The 5814-nt window shown below is 48.3% G+C and overlaps 1 long non-coding RNA gene across 1 annotated transcript; it reads left to right on the top strand.

Moving 5' to 3' along the window:
• The first annotated feature begins 268 nt into the window (after nucleotides 1-268).
• LOC123792578 (uncharacterized) lies at nucleotides 269-4250 on the top strand. The gene is made up of 3 exons (XR_006779734.2): nucleotides 269-393; nucleotides 707-863; nucleotides 4094-4250. It is a non-coding gene; the product is annotated as an uncharacterized LOC123792578 (long non-coding RNA).
• Nucleotides 4251-5814: the final 1564 nt, after the last annotated feature.

The raw sequence follows: 5814 nt of genomic DNA, 5'->3' as shown, positions 1-5814 counted from the left end.
CTTTTCCCCTTCCGCGAGGCCTGGGCGCAGGGGCAGCACAGTCGCCGGCAGTGCGGTGTCCGCGCGGCGGGGCGGCGCCCACACGCGGAGGCTCAGCTGAGCGCGGCCGGGCGGGGTCCGGGGTCCGGGGACTGGGGGCTGGGGGCCCGGAGCCGGGCGGGGAGCGGGGCCGGGGGCCCGGGGCGGGGGGGGGGGCGGAGCGGGAGCGGGGGCGAGGAGCGGGGCTGGGGGCCCCACGCGGGGAGCCAGCCAGCGCTTTGTGCGACGCTGCTGAATGGAGCTGGTGTGTGTGCGCGCGGGCTTGCACGGATTAGTCGTGCTTTCCCATGAACTACAAAAGAGCGCCCGAATCTGGGACGTTTGTCATCAAGGGCAGGCTGCTCAGGATGCAAGGTAACCGGAGCTTTTCCCGGACGGCTTCAGTCTTCGGGACGTGGGGTCACCCTAATCCTTCCTGTTTATATTGTGGACGCGTAGGCAGCGAGGCTTAAGCCCCGCGACCGTCAATCGGCTCGCGATGCCGGCGTCCCGGCAGCTACGGCCTCCGGCTGCTTTCTGCGTTGTGTTTCAGGGGCACTGTTCGCTCCCGTTTATTCAGTCTGGTCACAGACAGCCGCGGCGGAGGCGCGACCGACTCGATTTAGCTCTTGGAGAGTTTCATGCTCTTGTTTACACATTTCTTTCTGTTTTCTTTCTTTCCTTCGAGCCCCCACTCGGCTTTCCCATCACTGCGGGGTTTCAGAAGATGGTAGTAGGTAACCGTGCAAACACGTCTCATGTAACAGCTGATTCTCAGAAAATGACAACTGTGTGACGGTTTCTGTAAGCCAGGAGGTAGATCTCCGTGGCAGGACCCGATAAGAGTGAGTTACTCGCCGTCCTCCCCCAAGCAACACGTGCTTCTCTTTTATTCAAATGGGATCTGTTTCAGTACCTGGAATCCCAGGCCTGCAGTTAGCCATGGGTGTTTGGTGAAGGTCAAACCTTGCCACCCCACTCTTGGTCAGGAGGTGAGGAAGCGGTCCTGGCGGTGGGGCCTGAAGTCGGGCTTCCAGGTGAAGGGATCTGCTGATGAAGCTGAGAGCCCACCTGAAAGGGGGAGCGCAGAGGGTCTCAGCAGACACCCCAGAGTGCCCAAGGACCAGACCCTATCTTCACCTTTCCCTCTTCAAAGATAGTGAGCCATTTTTCCTGATTCTTCCTTTACTGATTCATTGCCCAAAGATGTATAGGAATTACAGCATTCCAAGCCTTGGGCTAAGACCAGGAAGAGTAATATGGTGGAGGTCCTGCTTTATTTATAACATACCATTATACAATAATATGATGTATTTCTATGTATATATTGCTTGGGAGAAGACCGGGGGATTGAGAGGCTTAGCAAGGCCTACAAGGGAAAGAGGTGTTGGCCGCATTTCCCCAATTTAGCCATTCTTTGGAATGACTTAGGGAGGCGACCAAAGTCATATTCCCTAGTTTCATCCCCCACCTACTGGGTTGGGATTTGTGAGGGCGGGGCAGGGAACCTGCATTTAACCGCTGGCCTGGCCAGCTGTGTGGAGCCCTTGGTCCCATTGAAAACAGAGGGACAGAGGGGTGGAGGGAGACAGACTGAGGCTAATGGAGCAGAGGTGACAAAGCCTGATATGGTTGGCGGTGAGCAGCTACCCCATTCATTCCAAAAGCATATAGTTGGTATTTCCGCAACAACTATGTTGGAAGCCTTCACTTCTGGAATTTATTTGTTCCTTTAGCTTGACATTTTTATTACACTAGTAGAAATCAGTGGGGGAAAACACATATTATGTAGTCCTTGATTTAGGGCTTCTATCTCTCCAACACACACACACACACACACACACACACACACACACACACAGTCACTTGCTGCTGGAATGCACGTAGTTAATATAATGAGAGAGACCTATTTTTCTGGAAATTGTGAAGTATCTGAGGGCAAGTCTTAGGGACTAACACATGAATGTTTATTTTATAAGTAATGGCATCTATTTCGCAGGTAACATTTTAAATACATGCAGCCATAAAGGCTCTTCATTTAATCAGCAGTGACAGAAAAAGCCTTCGAGGTGCTTGTGGGGGAATTACTGTACAGAGCTGAATTGTAAGGAACTGACCCTTTCTATTTTATTTTACTTTATTTTTAATTTAATTTAATTTTTTGAGAGAGAGAGAGCCAGTGGGGGGGGCAGGGGAGAGAATCTCAAGCAGACTCTGAACTGAGCGTGGAGCCAGATGTGGGGCTTGATCTCAGGACCCAGGAGATCGACTCACAACCTGAGTCGAAACCAAGAGTTGGACACTCAACCAACTGTGTCATCCAGGCTTCCCGAATTTTCATAAATTAAAAATACCCTCTTTTCATTGACCAGTAATTTGCAGCATTTAAATTTCTAGATTTTTTTCTTGGGAGTGATACAGAAAGCGATCCAATCGTCCTATGATTTCCTGAGATAGATTATCTCCTTTCAGGAAGCCAGGAGACATGCTTTTGTGTGTTCTTCCAAAGGCTGTCGGGGAGGCTTAGTGGCCATTTGCTGTCTGCAATGAGCAAGCAGAGCTCTCTCTGTGCGTTTTCGGTCTTTTATACCGGAGTCTGTTGCTTTCGTTCTATTCTGCACATGGCTGTTTCCACTGACCAGTTGTCTGTTGACCATATATTCAGTGCTCAGTGCTCTGTGAGGCCACAAGAAAATGCAGCATCAGACTAGGTTCCTGCCAGCAAGGAACTTATGACTTACCTGAAAATGTGACGTGGACGTAGGAAGAGAGCAGTGGAATATTGAATAATAAAGTGCACAGGACCTGGTCAGTGGAACAGAAAGGAATGGTATAAAAAAGCGTAGAATGAGGAATGACGGTCGAGGTGGAACACCAGGGAAGCTGCCATTCCCAGAACTCGAGAGGCCAGGAAGAGGGTGTGAAGTCTGGGTGGGATGCGCTGCCTTCAGCCCCTTGACTTCAAGAAGGCCTGAAGGAAGAAGGCAACTCAAAACGGCTGGCCCAGAATTACAGTGATGGAAAAGAGCGCGAATATCACAAAACTTGATAAAATAAAAATATTATCACCAATAGAAATTTGGGGGTAGTGATGGGAGGAGGCTAATTGCCTCATCTATCGATCCTTACTATCTAAAATTCAATCTCTATGTAAAAGGTAAAGATACTCTTAAACATCCGATTTGCTTCTTTTTAAAATACTTAAATATTTTAGGAAAATAATATATCTTATGGCCTAGAAATACATGTTTAAAAATTCCATGATACTTTCCAGTTTCACTTCAAGGTATTTTTCCTGCGGATTAAAATCAAGTCACATTAAAGTGAATACTTTTAATTAATAAGAGAATACATAGCACACTATACTCATTAAATTTTTTCTTTCTATAGTTCTCCTTTCCTGGATCTGTTTCACATGCAGAGTAAGGTCTTCAATTATGCTCATCAGTGTTAACATTAGTTAGTTCTCAGCAGTGGGATCTGGGTGATTTGTTGCCTTTTTTTCCCCTTTGTACTTCTCTGTATTGCTCATTAAAAAAATGAGTGTATATCATTTTGATAAAAACAATGAAGTCATTATATTTTAAAAATGCGTATCTGCCCAAAGGAGACAGAAACTTCAGGAGAAGGGCTCCCCAAAAAGAGACGAAGGAGAGTCTTTCTTAATGGCCAGTTTGCTGGTAGAAACTCCAAGCTCCTTGCTGTCCTTCCACCCCGTTGTTATATATCATTATGCTAGATATTTCTTTTCCAAGCACGGGGGAATAGGATTGATGGGGCTCTCGCAACGTCTGAGCCTGGAGATGTTTTGAGTGGTCCTACAACCACAACTATTTGTTTACTCATTCTTTATTATCCTTGTACTCAGGGAGGAGACTCCAATCACTCCTGGGGTGAATCTTGATTGGTCCAAGCCATTCCTAGTGGTCTCATTTCCCACTGCCAGTGATTGGTGAAACGTGAGCATCTGATATAATTCTGGCCAATTAGATGTGAAAGGAAGATTCTTGGGTAGGAATTTTCTGTGAAAGGGTTGGGAATGTCCTCATTTTCCTACCTCTTTGTGCTATTGCAGAAGGATAAAATGCTTGGACCTACAGCCATCATCTGAAGCCTCCAAAAGAGGACAAAGGCCGCAACCCTGGAAATGAGAGAATGGAAAGACAGCTTCTTGATGACATAGATTTGGTTGCCAATTAACCCTAGAACTGTTCCACTTCTAGTCTTGTTATGTGAGATAATAAAATGCTCTATACATTAAGGTACATAGAGTTTGGTTCTCTGTTCTTGTAACTGAGAGCATCCTCGCGGATACTTATAACCCTGGGAAGCACTGTGACATGCACATTAGTCTGGCAATTGGAGCAGAAGGAGTCTCATAATTTTTTTCTTCAATAAAAGCCCAGGCAGAATGAGAGAAAGTTCTATGTTACAAATGCCCAGGTTCAGTTTAGGCCACGCCCACATGCACGAAGGCTCCCATTTCTTGCCATCTTGCTTTATGCCAGTGCGGTATCTTCATAATCCGGATAACAATTGAAAACCTACTTGACAGATAAAAAAATCTTGACGCACAGGAGCAAGTTTCTGTCAGGATTTGAATCGGGTCAAAGCTCTCTTTGGATAACTGGCATTAACTCTCAATTGTCAGATTGTTAATATTTTTTGGGAGGTGTGTTCACAAGTTATTACTGACAACCAAGCACCAAAATTAAAAAGAAACACAGAGGCGCCGATTCAGAGCTATCCCGACGTACAGCGTTCTGTGTTCTGCGTTCTAGTGAGCTCACTTCCTGTTGTGGGAGGGAGGAGGGTGGCACTCTCTTCAGCCCCCAGGGAGTTGTGCCCACCCTACAGCCCACCTTATCTCTGTCATAGCCCCTGGGATTCCGGCAAGCTGTTCCTGTGCTGGGGTGTGTCTGTTCCTCCAAAGGATCCTTGTACATAGGGTCTTTTTTTTTTTTTTAAGATTTTATTTATTTATTTGAGAGAGAGAGAGCAAGAAGGAGAGAGAGACAGAGAGAGAGAGGGCGTGAGCTGGGGCAGGAGCAGTCGGGGAGGAAGAGGGAGGGGAAACAATCTCAAGCGGACTCCGCACTGAGCGAGAGCCCGACGTGGGGCTCGATCTCACGACCCTGAGATCAGGACCTGAGCCAAAACCAAGAGTCCGACGCTTTCCTGACTGAGCCACCCAGGTGCTCCCCCTCCACTTTTTTCAAGGCCAGCCCATTTCCACTGTTGGTAGAGGGGTAGCTTTGCTCCCAGTGCAGCTCTTCTTCTCTTAGCTCTGCCAGCTCTAGAGAGCCTCTAGGTTGAGTCTGTTTACTTGAGAAAAGCCAGACACCAGGTCTTGTTTCCCCTAAATCCCAGAGGACCTATGTCAAGCGGGTGGGGTGGGTTTCTTGAAGTCTCCTGTTGCTCAGGCTTAAAGTGAGGGGGAGGCACTCTCTGCCCCTCCCACAAACCGCAGAGATCACCACTGACGACCAGTTAGAAAACACAGAGTCTTGTGCCCCTCTTCGCCCCCCTTATTTGCCCCCAGGTGGGTGATGTGCGAATGCGGCGGAACCAAACCCACGGCCTCCCGGTCCTTCCTGCCTTGAGGTTGGCTGACGCCCAAAGGTGAGGGGAGGTTGTCTCAGTCCTCGCACCACTGCCGTTTGGGACCAGCTGATGCTGTGCTGTGAGGCCTGTCCTGTACCACCGACCCTTCAGCAGTGTCCTGGCCTCCACTCACTACAGGTCGGTAGCATCACCCAAGCTGTGACAACCAAACAAGTCTCCGGACATTGCCAA

The sequence above is a fragment of the Ursus americanus genome, chromosome 2 (genome assembly GCF_024610735.1).
Source record: "Ursus americanus isolate L20-20 chromosome 2, mUrsAme1.1.p, whole genome shotgun sequence".
In the NCBI taxonomy this organism is placed as follows: domain Eukaryota; kingdom Metazoa; phylum Chordata; class Mammalia; order Carnivora; family Ursidae; genus Ursus; species Ursus americanus.
This window is presented reverse-complemented; position numbering and strand designations above follow the sequence as displayed.